General features: G+C 38.1%; 1 protein-coding gene across 1 annotated transcript in view; it reads left to right on the top strand.

The window, feature by feature from the left end:
* ARHGEF26 (Rho guanine nucleotide exchange factor 26) overlaps positions 1–16,081 on the top strand; it is a 141,193-nt gene that overhangs the window by 8,894 nt on the left and 116,218 nt on the right. The gene's annotated exons all lie outside the window — the stretch shown is intronic.

Raw genomic sequence — 16,081 nt, 5'->3', positions numbered from 1 at the left:
TAGTTGCAGTTCTTCCTTGGAATTTTTTTTTTTTGAAACGGGATCTTGCTCTGTCGCCCAGGCTAGAGTACAGTGGCACGATCTCGGCTCACTGCAGTCTCCTAGGTTCACCTGATTCTCCTGCCTCAGCCTCCTCCTGAGTAGCTGGGACTACAGGCATGTTCCACCACACCCAGCTACTTTTTGTATTTTTAGTAGAGATGGGGTTTCACCGTGTTGGCCAGGCTGGTCTTGAACTCCTGCCCTCAAGTGATCCGCCAGCTTCAGCCTCCCAAAGTGCTGGGATTGCAGGCATGAGCCACTGCATCTAGCCCTTCCTTGGAAATTTAATTTGATATAGAAATATTTATATATTCTTAAAGCTGATTAATGAATGGTGTTCTGTTCCATCTCCCTCTGTGCCTTTTTTGTGTGCTTGTCTCTGACACTTAATTTTGTGTTGATGAGTAATTTCTCCTCTCTGCATCAGACACCTTTTGCTTTTTAACTGTATATTTTTTTCTTCGTGGCTTACAAAATGTCACAGTTTGATGCTTAGTTTACTTGATAAGAGTTTGGGCACAGCATTTGTGAATATCTGGTGAATTAGCAAGTAGAAAGGAATTCCCGTGACTGGCTTGGTTCGGGGGAGCTTTGCATCAAAAACAAGCCAGTACACCTCCATGAGTCCTTAGGCAATATCAGAGCAGAGGTGACAGAAGTGTTCAGAATCAGGAATCTTGTGCATTTAGGGAAAACACCAGTGTAAGAAAAGGAGTTGTTAATGTTGGTGCTGTATAGCCAGGGCCGTGGGAATGTGCATAGGTAAATGGTGGGAGACAACTTCTGCTTCAAGCTTTACCTTCCCTCTTCTCACCTGTATTGGAATTCAAAATTCAGTACACCAAGCGCTTTCTCCCTGTCTTGTTCCCACCTCCTGATTTTGTTCTCAGGAGAATCTGTTTATTTCCAGGGCCTCTGAGGTATAGCACCCTTATGATTATGCCCAAAATTAAAATACCCACAGTGGCAGGGCAAGTAGAATGAATACATGATGTTGGTTTAGGTGATAGGGAGTGGTGGGAGCTGTGGTGAACAGGCCTTATATAAATTGAGCAGCTACTACTTAGCTCAAACCAGGTGAGTACAGGGGCTCACTGTGACCAGATGTTCTGATAATTAGAAAAGAGAATATACAAATCCAGACTTTTATGAGTATTTTCCCAACTCAAATTTTAAAGAAATGTTGTGTGTCCAATAAAGTATTCAGATTTGACCTCTATGCTAACAGTTTGTAAATTCTGTGATATTTTTTAAAATTTTGCATGTGGTTAGGTGGTCAAAGCGAACCACAGAATTGGTGTATTAATTAGCAGCCTTATACCCTAATCTAATGATCTCATGATATGTGTATCCCAAAACAGATATGTGGAAAAACTGGTGACAAGGTCCATTGAGGCCTTGTCGGCTCTAAATGGCTGTCATTCAGTTCATTCAGTTGTTGGTATGGACCATTAGGTAGAGGATTCAGGAGAAGAAAGAAGGCTGTGGATTTTTTGTTTCCTCTTTGTGGCAGCAGCTGTGTTTGTTAGCATAGGCCTAAATCCTGCTGTTGGTCTCCGAAAGAATGCTAAAAAGAAATGTGGATTTTTATGTCAGTTACACCCTGATCCCACTTAGCTTTAGCCCAAGAAACAGGCTGCCATATTTGTGCCTCCTGGAGTTTGGCTTTCATATAGATGAGCAAATGTACATACAATTAACTAATAGTGCATATCCTTCAGTTCAACTTTGTTTATGGACTTGCATTTTGTTTGGCAAAAAAATGAATGTTGTGTCTTTTGTAAATGATATGTAAACGATACGGATATCATAGAACTATCTTGTAATAAAATGTAAAACTATAAAGTGAGTTCTGACTTTAGTGTATGTTATCTTGGAGTTTAGTGTTCCCGGGAGGCTTGTGTGTATTTATTGTGTTGCTTGGCAATTACATTTAATGAAAGCAGCATGATTGAACTTTGCCACTTAGCATTTCTTAGGCACCAGTCTGCATTTCTTTGTGCCTTTTGTGTCTTCTTTTCACTTAAATTTTACTTTAATTTTTTTTTGTTATAAAGTGCTTTAAACCTGTAGAAAAATTAAAAGATAAATAAAAGTAATCAATTTCTGTGTACCTATCACTCAGATTGAATAAATGTTAATATTTTAACATATTTGCTTCATTTTCTATTTTTTTAGACTATTACAGTGAACCCCTCCTTCCTTTCCAGTTCTTTTCTCCTTCCTACCTCCCCAGAGATAACTTTATCACTATCCCTGACGTTCTCTTTTGCCCTTCTCATGAGGGTTTTCTGTCCACCAAAAAGATATAACCAGTTCTGGCTTTTAGGAAGGTAGATATTTTAACACTAGAAAGCAGTCATTACCTTTTTAGAAGCTCATCCAGCACTAAATTTTCAAGTGGTATTTAGGACCCTAAAGAGAGGAGGCTTCGTGAATCATTAACAATGTCAGAATGTTTCTCATAAGTGATCGGCACCTCCATTTCTCTATCTGACCCCTCCTGATAGTGAAGCTGCAGTGTTTAGGGCAGGTCTCAGAAGACTTTCAACTTTAATATATATATTCAGCTTTGATATATAAATATATATGTGGGTGTATATATAGACTTGGAGGTCTATATAAATACCTAGTATAATATATGTATTAAACCTAGTATTATCTGTATATTAAATACTAGGTTTTATATATACATATGTATAAAGTACTAGATTTAAACCTAGTGTGTATATGTATACACCTAGTGTTTTATATGTATATACCTAGCGTTTATATATATATATATAGTGTTTTATATGTATATAAAATACTAGGTTTAATACTTAGTATTAATACTTAGTACTTAGTACTTAATACTAAGTATTAGTATTAGTAATATTACTATAGGTTTAATAGTCTATAAAATATAAAATATATTTTTATATATATAAAATTTATATTTAAATATATAAAATGAAATAAAATATAAAATATATAAAATAAAATAAAAATATTTATAAAAAATATAAAATATATATAAAATATATAAAATGCTAATAGTATTAAATACATAATACTTAGTATTAAACCTAGTATTTTATATACATATTAAACCTAGCATCATTCATACATATATATATATAAAATTATTCTTCCATCCTTAACTTTTAATAATCAAAATAGTAAGGTAGCCCTGGTCTAATTTTGCATGTAACATTTTAATGCAAAACACTTCTTAAAGTCAAGTCTTAATCCTAGAAAGAATAGGACAAGGGGTTTTCTGGCAGTGGCTTAGGTCTCAGTTTGTCATGTACCTTCACTTCCTGCTAAGGAGGGTAGGGAGTGAGTGCACATGTGCAGTAGCTAGTGTTGATTGTTTTATTTTCTAAAAAATCTCTTTATTGCAAACACCTGCCTGCCTCCTGGGATGGTGAAACTGTCCTTATCAGTTGACTGTAAGAAGCATCCATGATGCCAAATACTTTAGAAGTGCAGCAATTTGCAGTAATTTATGGTTGTTACATAAGATCTTTAAGCCTTCAGTCTGTGGTGTAATTTGTCTGAGCGTGTTTGTTTATGTTTCCTTTGGTTTCATTGGACCATGCCGGGTAAGACAGTGTTCAACTCTACAGGTGACGGGCGGTTCCCCATTTATGGTGTTGGGAGAGGTTTAACTGTAGTGTTGTCATTTAGGAATAAAGGAGAATTATAACTGTGTAAGAGGCATTTATTTAGTTGGGCCTCAGTAGAATAATAAATGATAGTCATTTGTTTAACTGAGCCTCAATGGAATAATACTCATCAGAGTATTAGGACTACAGAAATAAGGCTGCACACCTACAACTATGATCTGTCAGTACAGTTTGAAGTTGGGTAGTGTGATGCCTCCGGCTTTATTCTTTCGCTTAGGATTGTTTTGGTTATTTGGGCTCTTTTTTGGTTCCATATGGATTTTAGAATGGGTTTTTTCCAGTTTGTGAAGAATCTCAGTGGTAGTTTAGAATAGCATTGAATCTGTAAATTGCTTTGGGCAGTATGGCCATTTTAATGATATTAATTCTTCCTATCCATGAACATGTAATATTTGTGTATTTGTTTATGTCATCTCTGATTTCTTTGGGCAGTATTTTGTACTTCTTCTTGTAGAAATCTTTCACCTCCCTAATTAGCTGTATTCCTAGGTATCTTATTTTTTTGTGGCAATTGTGAATGGCAGTTTGTTCCTGATTTGGCTCTTGGCTTGACTGTTGTTGGTGTATAGGAATGCTAGTGATATTTGCACATCAATTTTGTATCCTGAGATTTTGCTAAAGTTTTTTTTATCAGCTTAAGAAGTTTTTGGGCTGAGACTGGGGTTTTCCGTATATAGGATCATGTCATCTGCAGACAGGGATAGTTTGACTTTCTCTCTTACTATTTGAACCCTCCCTCCCTTCCTCCCTGCCTCCCTCCCTCCCTCTCTCCCTCCCTTCCTCCCTGCCTCCCTCCCTCCCTTCCTTCCTTCCTTCCTTCCTGCCTTCCTCTCTTCCTCCCTTCCTTCCTTCCTTCCTGCCTTCCTCTCTTCCTCCCTTCCTCCTTTCATTCCTTCCTTCCTTCCCTTTTTCTTTCTTTTTCTTTCTCTTCCTAGATTGCCCTGGCTAGGACTTCCAGTAATATTGTATTAGTCCGTTGTCATGCTGCTGATAAAGACATTCCTGAGACTGGGTAATTTATACGGGAAAAAGGGTTCAATGGACTTACAGTCCCGTGTGTCTGGAGAGGCTTCACAATCATGGTGGAAGGCAAAGAGGAGCAAGTCACGTCTTATGTGGATGGCAGTAGGCAAAGAGAGAGCTTGTGCAGGGAAGCTCCCGTTTTTAAAACCATCAGATCTGGTGAGACTTATTCACTATCATGAGTACAGCACAGGAAAGACCAGCCCCCTTAATTCACTTACCTCCCACCTGGTCCCCCCGACAACATGTGGGAATTCAATATGAGATTTGGGTGGGGACACAGACACACCATATCAACTGTGTTGAATAGGAGTGGTGAGAGACGGCATCCTTGTCTTGTGCTGGTTTTCAAGGGGAATGCTTCCAGCTTTTGTACATTTAGTATGATGTTGTCGTGATGGGTTTGTAATATATCGCTTTTATTATTTTGAGGTATTTTCCTTTAATACCTAGTTTATTGAGGGCTTTTTTTTTTTTTTTAACATGAATCAATGTTGAATTTTATCAAATGCCTTCTCTGTATCTGTTGAGATAATCATGTGGTTTTTGTCTTTAGTTATGTTTATGTGTGCAAATCACATATGTTGAACCAACCTTGCATCCCATGGATAAAGCCTACTTGATCATGGTGGATAAGCTTTTTGATGTGCTGCTGGATTTGGTTTGCCGTATTTTGTTGAGGATTTTTGTATGATGTTCATTACGGATATTGGCTTGAAGTTTTTTTTCTTTTGTATCTCTGCCAGGTTTTGGTATCAGGATGATGCTGGCCTCATAGAATGAGTTAGAGAGGAGTTCCTTTTCTCCATTTTTTTTTTTTTTTTTTTTGGAATAGTTTCAGTAGGAATGATACCAGCTCTTCTTTTTACATCTGGTAAAATTTAGCTATGAATCTGCCTGGTCCTGGGCTTTTTTTGGCTGGTACGCTGTTTATTCCTGCCTCAATTTCAGAAATCCTGATTGATCTCTTCAGGGATATGATTTCTTCTTAGTTCAGTCTTGGGAGGGTATATGTGTTCAGGAATTTATCCATTTCTTCTAGATTTTCTAGTTTATGTGCATAGAAGTATTTACAATGTTTTCTGATGGTTGTTTGAATTTCTGTGGGGTCAGTGGTAATATCCCCCTTGTCCTGAAATAATGTTAATGGTTGTAGTTCCCAGTTTGGGTTGGTCATATGTGAAAGGGATTTGAGGTTTTGAAACCTCAATGACTTTGAAAAGCAAGTTTTGACCTCTGGAGATTATCTGGAACTCTGCTCAGAGACAAAAACCCTGCTGCATGCAGGTAAATCACCCAGTGCCTCACTCAAAACAGCAGCACAAACATTAAGCCAGCAGTTCTTGGATCTCTGGGAAAAGCATGTGGGTTTGAAGAAAAATATTGATTGTATTAGTCAGGGATGGAACACTGTGTACTTGTTACAGTTAATGCCAGGTGTGTAGTCAGCTGAACTGCAGGTTTTCCCAAGGGTTCATTCATTAGTAGGACCCCGGAAGTATTTATTGTCTTTCCTTTTAGATATATTTTGACTGGAGTTTTTGCTTTTCCATACCCCCTCCACATCTCCAAGATCATGTACTATGCATGTACTGAGAAATGACTATTGCAACACCAGTGTTTGCTACGTTAGGTTCAGTGATGGAACCAAAGCCATACTTGCCAGCTGTGCCCTGACCCCATTTATTTGCCATGGGGTGTGTTTGTGTAATTTCCATCACCTTGAAATGCCAGATACCTTTGGAAAGGGTGTTCTCTGTTCAGCACCTAATAGAGTCATCCTGTACTGCACTCGTCTTTTGTATTTGCTGACATGTGGCTTTATCAGTCATCTTGTCATTGGAATGTTTCTTCAGTTTGCTTAAAAATTTTGAACTCTGTAGTCAGAAATGGTTTGACTTCTTAAAGTATTCTAATTTTAATTGAAGTATTTTAACTAAAGTATTTTAATTTTAGTGAAAGTGTTTTAACTAAAGTATTTTAATTAAAGTATTTTTCAGCTCTGTGCTTAGTGTGGCTAACAGTGCAATGGGAGATCTAGAATTCAGACCTCAGTCTTTGGTTCTGGGCTCAGCTCTTAAGGCATGCATAGTGTACCTGTGGGAGACTTTCTGGAATTGCAGAATGAGAAAGGAAGATTTGAAAAGCAGGAATTTTATTATAAATATCATTTTATTCCATTGAAAATATAGCAGACACTTTGGCATCTTAGTAGTTTGATGTGATGGGACTTCTTATTTTAGAATGTACACTGTGCTTATTGTGAAAGACATACTATTTTCTAGTACAAATCAGAGCTCAACAAATGTAATATACCTGAAAGTCATTCTGTTTGCAGAAATGCTGAATGGATTTAAACTTATTCTTTTCCCTAAATTTTTACATTTGTCTGAATTTTCAGTTGTTTGTGACTTGTTGCTTAAAATAGTAATTTTTGCAGTTTTATGATTTTTCATTTACAGTTTGGCAATGCAGCAGTCTCAAAATATTATTTTTTTTACTTTAGATGGTGACTAAAACCTTTTACCATTTTTTGTGTGTGTAAGATATGGAAAATTATTTTCACTTTTTATGGCTGGCTCCCATTTAGCTCACATTATAGTTTAAACAGTTAGAACTGCAGGCACATACTAGTCCACACTTTTAAGTTGGCCCGTGGGTCTTCTGAAATCCTTGTGTCCTTGTAAACAGAAATAGAGGCCCATGTGCCTAGACCTGAGACCCATGGTTTGGATGTTTGTCGCCTCTAAAACTCACATGAAAATTTAATTCCTAATGTAGCAGTATTGAGAGGTGGAGCCTTTAAGAAGTGATTAGATCATGAGGGCTCTGCCTGCATGAATAGATTAACAGCCACAGATTACTGGGCTAATGGATTAATGAGTTATCATGGGAGGGGAACAGGTGGCTTTACAGGAAGAGGAAGAGAGACCTGAGCTATCTCGTTAGCGTGCTCAGCTTCCTTGCCATATGCTACCCTGCGCCACTTCGAGGCTCTTCAGAGTGTCGCCACCGGCAGGAAGGCTCTCACCAAATGTAGCCCCTCAGCCCTGAACTTCTTAGCCTCTATAACTGTAGGAAATAAATTCCTTTGCTTCATAAATTACTCAAGTTCAGGTATTCTGTTTTAAGCACCCCAAAATGGACTAAGACACACCCTAATTAGAATTACTACTCTAGTTAAGAGAGATAAAGGTGGGGGACTACTTAGCTTGAGCCAGGGACTGGGCTCTGTGTGTAGTCTTGCTTTTTATGCATAATTAGATTATGACATTCTCTTAAAGTTTCTGAAAATTAACTTGACTTATGTAAGACGTATATAATATGTCCTTCATGTGGAGAATAATTCAGACATTTTGGACCAGGTGCAGTGGGTCCCGTCTGTAATCCCAGAACTTTGGAAGACTGAGGCAGGAGGATCTCTTGAGCCCAGGAGTTTGAGATCAGCCTGGGCAACATAGTGAGACCCCCATCTCAAAAAAAAAAAAAAAAGAGCAGAAAGAATAATTGGAACATTTCAGATAAGACTAAAGGCTGTTTTGGTCATTTGTGCAATCCCAATCTCTATCCCCTTCTCCATAGATATGCTGCTCTCAATTTGGTAATACTCTTTTGAAAACCCACATATATACATTTAAGGAAACAATATAGATTACCCATATTTATGTAAATACACAGATTATTTATACTACACAGCTTGCTTCTCTTCTGAACTATGTGTCTTATAAATCGTTTCATATCGACACATGATTTACAGTGTTATAACTCTGCATTAATACATAGGATGGATGTGCATTTAGCCATCTTTACTGGGGGAGTATCATACATGCTTTAAGAATCTAATAAAAATTGTGAGCCATAGGCTTTCTCTGTAGAAAAATACATACATGTATACATGTAATTTTTTAAAATAATTTTTGTTTTATTTTTTCAGTTTTAGTTGGAGAGTATCTTTTTCTTGACTTTATTTCCAAGTACTAGGAGCACCTTAGTGTAGCTTTTTATGTATTGAGTATAGTTTCCATGTTGTTAATATCACTTTAAAAAGTTTTTCTGTATCTGAATTGTTGCAGTGTTGGAACTTCATATAACTCCTAATAATATAGGCAGAGATTGAGGAAAAAACTACTCTGGTTGGAGCTGAGTAATTAAAGGACAACTGAGTGATAGATCTGCCAATATTTATGAAATTGATTCTTCTGAGAGAGCAATGAAGTGTTGGGATATGGGGGTGTATGCGCCAGTTGCCCTAGGGTAGGCAGAGATCAGAAATGACAGGTGCTCCAAGAAAGTAGGAGGAGATAAAAACACGGTTAGTTAATTCTTAAGGGCATAACTACAAAAGCAGATGTTTCAACTGCAAACCTACAACAGGGTCCAAATAGAGAGGGTCTTCTTATTTCATTGAGTAGAAAATCAATGAGAGAGGTTGATGAATTCATTGTCTTCATCAAGGGCCTGCCCCACATGAAGTTCTCTCTATGGCAGGCCTTGGAGATAGAGCAAGAACAGACTCCACCTTGCATTCATGTCCTTATAAACACCCTGAATGGCAAGACAGACGTCAGCAATCAAACCATCCCATAGTTAAATGCATAATTACTATTGTGGTAACGCTGTGAAGGACTTACTGGTGCTGCTGCAAGAGAAGAGCACCTGTCTGGGTAAGTTGCAGCCAGTGGAGAGCAGGTGTCAGAGGAGGTGACGTGAGGTGTCGTCTGGAGGGTCCAGGATGATAGCTGGTGGGGCACAGTTGGGGAGTGGCAGGATAGAAGAGTCCCAGGTAGATAAAATGTCATGTGCACAGACCCTTTGGGGTGATGGTGGGTAAGAGGAGTTGGGATAAGGCCAGTGCAGCTGGAACGTCTTGATCACCTTTGTGGATTTTTCCTCATTTCTCTGTTCTCTAAATGTTGAAGGGACCCTGAGCTCATCCTTGGGCCTCTTCTCTCACCTACACTCATGTGATGGTTTTATCAATCTTGTACTTTTAAGTATGTCATGTTCTCTGATGACTTCCAAGTTGTTGCTTACTGTGAAATCAAATTAAATTGTGGACTTATTCTCAACTAGCTATTTCTTTTGGGGAGGTGGAAGGGATACATTCAAGAATAATAGCAGTCTGTAGCAATACAGTATAATTAGATAGAAGAGAAGACTCAGGGATATTGAGGAGTTCTGAATAACTGCGTAGAAAGGCTTTCTCATACTGACTTTGGATTGCAGACTCATCTGTGGGATTCTTGTATTTGCCCTGTTGAGCTTATGTATCCTCTTGTGGGGTCTCCTTCTTCAGTCCAAAGATGGGGCTATTTCTCAGGGCCACATCCACACAGTGGCTGGTCTCCATGATGACTGGAGAATATTGTCACCTTCAAAATTACTATTGAATCTTTAAATATGGAATAAATCCTTAAAAATTTGTTACTCAAATTTTGTGGATTTATCTGGAGCACACATAGCCTGTTGATTCTCTAGATTATTAGCTTGTACTCTAGTATCTTAATATTAGGATGTTTATTATCTATATTTCTATTATTTTGAGGAGATGAGAACTATATAGTCAGTGGACAACTTCTTCAGCAGGAAGTATTATTGACACTAAAATAAAATCGCAGATTATTTCCCTCTTTGTAGAGAATAAGCGTATCCAAATGTAATAATACAAAAATGGAGCAATTTGCACTTTGCATGGTTAGAAACCCTGCTTCTGGTTGTGGAGTGCAAAGGAGTCTGATTGTTGTGTGCCCACCTGGGCCACGGGGAGCCCTTAGATCCACACGGGTCCAAAGTCTCTGAATGAGCAGACTGAGTTACAGAATAGCTGTTAGCTCTGGGATCATCACAGTATTGATTTATTTACATGCAGTTAAATTACTGACCAAATATTTGCAGGAGACTTATTGTGTACCAGGATTGTGTTAGGTAATTTCAGATACAGTTTATGTAGTCCCCAGGACAATGCCACGAGGGTAAGTACAAATTCTTTACATTGTAACAAGTCAGCTGAGAGGCTAGGATGTTAAATGCTGCTGCTGGTTAAGGTCTTGAGATTACTTGGAACAGCCTCTGCAGTGACCTCAAAAAATGGATACATGTACCTAGGGCTCTGCGAGAGCAGGAACTATATTTCTCCCAGGTGCTCAGCCAATAATGTGACTGCAACTCTGCCTGTGGACTCTTTTCTCGTCTCATGAATTGGCTTATTTTCCCTTTTTACTATGCTTGTCTTTCTCCTGAAAGCTCCAGCATACTCAGTTTCTGAGTTCTTTTTTTTTTTTTTTTGAGACAGTTGCCCAGGCTTGAGTGCAGTGGCACGATGTCAGTTCACTACAACCTCCACCTCCTGTAAGTGATTCTCCTGCCTCAGCCTCCTGAGGAGCTAAGATTACAGGTGCCCGCCACCACGCCGGGCTAATTTTTGTATTTTTAATAGAGACAGGGTTTTGTCATGTTGGTCAGGCTGGTCTCGAACTCCTAAGCCCAGGTTATCTGCTCGCCTTGACCTCCCAAAGTGCTGGGATTACAGGCATGAGTCACAATGCCAGGCCTCTGAGTTCTTGTAACTTACACTTGAGGCTGTGTTAACAGCCCCGTCCTGCCCTCAAGTCACTCTTTCAGCTTCCAATGTATTTTTGAAAGGATGTAGGCCAGAATGCCAAAGTGAGTAACACAGTTTAGTTGCCCAGTTTAGTTCCTTGAGAGAGAGGGGATTATATTGGCTCAGCTACTTTGTCCCCACTTAATAGGTCACTAGAACATGTATTGTCATTTAGCCAGGTGCTTAATGAACTCTGCTCCAGTCAGCTTTGGTTGGCTTCCATGATGTACTGCGGCACAAAATGTGGTCCCTTGGGGCCGCTTCTTTTGCAGAGGCTGTAAGTAGAATGGTTTTTCTTGTAGAAGTCCATGGGAGTGTTAAACAACATGACCGACTGACTTTTGTCTAGTGTGAATTTATACATCATAGAGTGGACATTGTAACCATGGTCTTTATCAGCCACTTAACATGATAAGAAAGATGTTCTGCCTTGTAAACCAGTATGTGTGTCTGAACGTATATGTTTGTACATGTGTATGTGTGTATATATCTCAAAGAAATTTTACAAGGCAGGAGTTTATACTTCTGCTTGCAGTGTACTATAGTATTTTAATTTTTTTTCTGTTTGTTACATTTAAATAGATAACGATCACTTTACCATAAGACTTTATTTTGCATTCACTGATAGTTTATAACTTATAATTTGAACAGTGCTAATATCTGACTCCAAAATTAATTGTTTTCCACTGCATTGTAGTGAATGAGGCAAACAAAACAAGGCTAAAACCCAGCCTACCCTCTAGGTGCTTAGAACCTAGAGCAGAAGACAATACAAATGAAATGTCTAAATGATATTTTGAAAGGATGTAGGACAGAATGCCAAAGTGAAAGACACAGTTGGAATCACAGAAAGCAGTGAAGTGAAGGTGAGAAAAGTTTTGTCTATAGGATGTGACTTAAACTAGTAGGGCTAATTTGGCAGAAGAGTAGAAAATAAAAGTAACGAAGGTATAAATCACTTGAACAAAGCTTTTTCTTTTTTCTTTTTTCTTTTTTTTCTTTTCGGTAGACACAGTAAACAGGATTTCACCATGTTGGCCGGGCTGGTCTCGAACTCCTGGCCTCCCGTGATCCACTTGCCTCGACCTCCCAAAGTGCTGGGATTACAGGCGTGAGTCATTGTGCCTGGCCAATAAAGCTTGATAGTAGCAAAGGGAAGAAGAGAGATAGGAATTTGTGTCTGTTTCTCAGAACTCCGTACAATAAGATAATTCCTGTCCAAAGAAACCACTCTGCTTTGTACATCTAATGCAAAGCATCAGTTTACTCTATTATCCATTTTTCAGAAACAGATTTTGCTCAGGTTAGATTTTTATTGCAAAACCTCAGAAATTCACTGTCGCTGTTGTTCTAAGTAGCTTATTATTTTGGAATTTGTCATTCCTATCCACTTGTCATTTTACAAAATTAGCAAACAAAAATAAAATAGCAACTAATATGTTGGCATCATCTTTAGAAACAGGTATTCTTTTCTTCTGCAAGAGAGGAACCTCAGACCTGTTCTACTTTCCTTAACCCCTTGACTCATACCTTCACTATGTGTAAGTGGCGTCATTCTCAGTTACACAGACTCTTAACAGGCCTTTCCTCCTTTATCTCTCATGCTTGCAGATCGGCCTGTCATCACTCATTTTCAGCACTGTCTCATAAGCCATTGCTCAGTTTGGACTTGATTAAAATCTTTCTTTCTTACTGCCTCCCTTTACCTTAGCTTCTCATTTCTTTTATCTACAGGTGGTCATCTCTCCTTTCTCTAGTTTCTCTTTGGGGCAGCAACAAAGAAATAGAGGTATTTATTGGCACCCTTGAACAGTTCTACTTGTCTGCCCTACTCTAGTTTTCTTTCTTTTTTGGGAGAGGATGTTGAAGTAGTATTTTAGTTTTTGTTATTCAAAGTGTTGCTTTAATTGCAAAGCCAAGACGTATTTGTACAGAAAAATCAGAAAGTACCAATAAATAAAAATAAAAAAAATCGAACTATCTCTTTCTATTCAATCACTATTAACATTTTTGTGTATAACTTTTCAGTTTTAAAAATATATATAGAGAGGGATTGTCTTTTATGCAAAAATCAATAATGTAGTAATAGTTTTGTCACTTTTTTCTCTTAATGTTGTAAATATCTTTTCATGTTATTAAGCCTGCTGTTTTATCACCTTTTTTTTTAACAGTGTTATGAATGACCTTCCATGTCATTAAATATTCTTCTACAACAACCTTTTTAAAGCCCGCATACTAGTTCCTCAAATAAGTGGATGTTTAGCTCTTTTAACCAATTTCCTGTTGTTAATCTATATGTGTTTGTTTCTGATTTTTCAATTTAAAATTCAAAATTTAAAGCTGATTAAGTTTTTAAGAATAATTATTTTTGAACTACTGAAGTAAAAGAATTACATTCTCCTTATTAAAAAAAATAAACGTAAGAGTTAAGATTGAAAGCTGCTTGACTTTACCACCATTCCCAACTCCTCAGCTGTTAACCACTGCTATAAGTCTGGTCTATTCCCCAGTATTTTATTAAATAGTGCATGTTTAAAAATTGATAATCTTTGGTTAAATTATAGAATTGCCCTTTACCCTGAATTTATTCCCTTTCGTCCTTGCTAATTCTGTGTCATTAGCTTTTCATGTATTTGTTAACCTCATTTTCTCTTCTTAATTTAGCTGATAGATACATGAGAACTGGATCTCTTATTCATTTGGGGGATAGAGAATACATTTTGGTCCAGGCTCAGTAACCCACAGCAGGGAATGCAAGTTAGAGAGAGCCACAAGTAAAAGAGAGGAATTTGTTTGGTGGTAGAAATGTCAGGATTAATCAACAAGTTAAATGACCAGGGAGCCCTGCTGACAGCTTAGCTTTCACTGCAGCAGAAGCCAGGAAGCCAATGAGAGATGTTGTTTCTGGGGCATTCAGGGGGAGGAACTTAATTTAGGAGAAGAGTAGCTTGGACAGCTCTTTAAAAACTCTGAAGTTTTAGAAGGCAATGTGCTACAACGATGAAGAGCTCAGGCTTTGGGGGTGGACAAGCAGACCCAAGTTTGAATCTCAGCTTTCCACTTATTAGGGTGAATGACTTAACTTTTCTGTGTCTCCGTTCTTTATTTGTAAACTAGGGATAGTAATGCCTTCCTCACAGAATTGTTATAGGGTTTACATGCATGGAAGGAACAGTACCTGGTTCATGGTAAACATTTGATATAATGGTAGTTTGAGAAATAAATTAAGAACCAACCAGAACTCTGAATCAGGAATTGACGTGGGTAGCAAGCTAGTGAGTGCTGGCTGCAAATGAAGTAATGCGTGTTTATCTCCTAAATGTACGAAGCACAACAGTTCATTCTTGTGCATTTAATTACTTATCTGTAGTTTGTATTCTCAGCTTCATGTCTGTATTGAAATAATTTGGGTTCATTCAGGAATCCTGGCTCTGTCTGTAGATGGTGATGCAGGCCATAGAGGAGCAAATGTCCTGGCCTGCTTTATCTGAGTTTTCCATTATTTTATCAAACTCGATGTTGTCTGCTTGAGGCTGAGTACTTGCTATTTCTTGAGATCCAAACACTTTTTTGAGGATTGCAGAATTAAGCTTAACAACAGGACATCAGAGAGATCAGCTTTCTGAACAAATAAATTTGGAGGTCATTGGCATATTACCTGATGCATTTTTAAATTAAGCATATGATTTTATGATAGGTGCTATTATCCTTCTACTTTTTCTTTTCTTAAAAAGAGCATTCTCCCTTTCTGATAACCCACCACTTCCCAAAAGGATGACCCATCTTGACCTCATATGTAGTGTTTGGTTATGCAAATCTCTGGCCCTTTGAAATTTGTGTTCTGTGGCAGCACCTAGTTAGGTAGAGTGATGTCTTAGAACCTTTCCTTGTGGATGTAGTGGGGTTAAAGAGAGCCTGTTGGGTCTGGTTACAGAGGACACTCTTTCTGGACTCTGGCAGATTTTTCATTTTAGGGATTTCAAGCATACTCTCAAACTGCTGCTGTTCCCATGTTATTTACAGTGAAAGAACTCTAGCTCATTTGTAATTCAGGGACTACTCAGGTTGCATTAAGTCTGTAGAAAGGACCTGAAAGTGATTGTGTCCTGTGGTATAATTTCACTTTGAAATCCCTTCCCATTTGAGCTCTTGAGAAAGGAAGTCTGTAAGTAGAGAATCACCAATGGACATGAAAAACAAACTTATTTTCAGCAAATGAGTAAAGTCCATTGAGTCTTAGCTCAAATGGGTGTTCAGTATAAATTAGTGCTTTATGGAGACAGAGTGATCTTGGATTGTAAATCTAATGTAATTTTTAACTGGCTACATTTTTGAGTCTTTTTGGTTGGTGAGGCTTTTGGAGTCTTCCCATCTGTTTTCCCTAGCTGGTGGTCAAAAATAGAAGGAATGCACATTCATCTAGAAACAGTGTCAAGTCATGGAGGGTCTGAGAACAAAGAGGGTGTCAGAACGTAAATATCCCTCTTTACTTCACAGAAAATGATTATCTGATCAGTTAAGGGACTGGTGCTAATCTTGGTTCTCTCCACAGCTGTAGGACTGGCTAGATCCATAGATAAGTTCTGTGTAAATGACAATTTGAGGATCTATTTGGGGCTTAGAGAACTTGGCTCATAACCTATTCCAGTTAGTGGAGTCAAAGACCAATAAATATTACACAGAGTTTATAGTTCTTTTACACATTTCTCTGCAAGGTGGAGATGCTTAGCGTAACTGGAACGAG

Source organism: Papio anubis, chromosome 2 (assembly GCF_008728515.1).
Source record: "Papio anubis isolate 15944 chromosome 2, Panubis1.0, whole genome shotgun sequence".
NCBI classification, from domain to species: domain Eukaryota; kingdom Metazoa; phylum Chordata; class Mammalia; order Primates; family Cercopithecidae; genus Papio; species Papio anubis.
The sequence above is the reverse complement of the archived record's forward strand: the minus strand, read 5'-3'. Positions and strand labels throughout refer to the sequence as shown.